Source organism: Penaeus monodon, unplaced genomic scaffold (assembly GCF_015228065.2).
Source record: "Penaeus monodon isolate SGIC_2016 unplaced genomic scaffold, NSTDA_Pmon_1 PmonScaffold_1073, whole genome shotgun sequence".
Lineage (NCBI taxonomy): Eukaryota > Metazoa > Arthropoda > Malacostraca > Decapoda > Penaeidae > Penaeus > Penaeus monodon.
The window spans coordinates 43,085-44,719 of NW_023639415.1; the positions used below are offsets into that span (position 1 = coordinate 43,085).

The 1,635-nt window shown below is 37.3% G+C and overlaps 1 long non-coding RNA gene across 3 annotated transcripts in view; it reads right to left on the reverse strand.

Moving 5' to 3' along the window:
• Positions 1-1,177, reverse strand: part of LOC119568766 — a 10,935-nt gene extending 9,758 nt beyond the window's left edge. For all 3 annotated transcript variants that reach the window (XR_005228156.1, XR_005228155.1, XR_005228154.1), the window contains exons 1-2: positions 1,113-1,177; positions 551-766 (exon numbers count right to left, since the gene is read on the reverse strand). This is a non-coding gene — a long non-coding RNA (uncharacterized LOC119568766). The remainder of the gene's footprint in view (positions 1-550; positions 767-1,112) is intronic.
• Positions 1,178-1,635: the final 458 nt, after the last annotated feature.

The following is a 1,635-nucleotide window of genomic DNA, read 5'->3' on the forward strand; positions in this document are numbered from 1 at the left end:
CAAGATGATAAGGGGGGGGGGAGTAAATAATAGTGAAGAGGCAGTGAAAAAAAGGTTACGAGCGACTGACGGGAATGAAAAAGAGTGAATAAGAGGCACTGAATAAACGAAGGAGGAGAAACAGGTTAATGAAAATACAAAACAGTAAAAATAAAAATGGAGAAAAAGAAAATCAAGAAATTAGTGAAATAAAATAAATAAATAAAAAAAAGAAAAATCTGAAAATTAAATTTAAAAGACTAAATTAGTATATATCACAATAATCATACTAATAATATTTATAATGCTAATACTACTTCCTCCTCCTCCTACTCTTCTTCTCCTTTTCTTCTTCTTCTTCTTCTTCCTGCTCCTCCTCTTCCTCCTCCTCTCCCTCCTCCCCTCCTCCTCCTCTTCCTCTTCCTCCTCTTCCTCCTCCTCTTCCTCCTCCTCTTCCTCCTCTCTTCCTCCTCCCTTCCTCCTCCTCCTCCTCCTCCTCTTCCTCTCCCTCTCTCCTCCTATCCTCCTCCTCTTCTTCCTCCTCCTCCCCCCCCGCCCCCAACCCACACACCTCTCCGCCTCGGTCAGGATCCAGTTATCGACGCATCCCGAGCAGAAGATCCTCCCGCAGTGCCGGCAGTGGTGCCTCCTCCTCAGCAGGGTGAAGGCCGTGCAGGCGCTGGCCGTCGCGTCCCTCTGCCACTCTGCGCCCCCCGTCGCCGCCCGCCTCTGCCACGTCGCGACCTCCTCCAGACGCTGGTTCGAGTGCCAGAGGCTGTCCTTCTCTCTGGGGTGCAAGAGGGAGGCGGGTATGAGGTGGGTTATATGTGGGTATGAGGATTGAGTGCCTGTCTTCTCCAGGGTGAGGAGAGGCGGGTATGAGGTTATGGGGTTCAGTGGTGGGCTGTATGAGGTGGTTTCGAGTGCTCTGCTTGGTGCAAGAGAGAGGCGGGTATGAGGTGGGTATGTGGGTATGATTTATGGTTCGAGGGTCAGAGATATTTTAGTAATACAGTAGTTATATTTTTGTATATATTAATAAATATCAAAACCAAAACAAAGAAAACGATAATAAATAATAACAATAATAATAATAATAATAAAAACAATAATAGCAATAAAAAAAAAATTACCTTAGTAACTGTATAATTTTCTCTCTCAGGTTCCCATTTTCTTCTTTCAAATTCCCATTTTCTTTACAATTCCCATTTTCTCTTTCAATTCCCATTTTAATTTTCTCTATCAAATTCCCATTTTCTTCTCTCAAAATTCCCATTTTCTTAACAGATATTTATTCTTTCAATTCCTTTCTTCTATCGTTCCATTTTCGTTCTCTCAGATTATTTTCCTCGAATTAACTTTAATTATCAATATTCAAAATTCATAATCTGAAAATTTATATAATTATATATTAATAATTCAAAAATAATCATTATAAATATAATATAATTTACTATAATCTAATCTTATTATAATAACATAGTTCATAATATAATCATTGATTGAAATTTATATCAATTCATTCTATATCAATACATTTAATTATATAATCAAATATAATTAAAATGATATAATCTAATAATATGATATAATTAAAATATCCAACTATAATAAAATATCATAATTTATCAAAAAATAATTAAAAAATGAGACAAA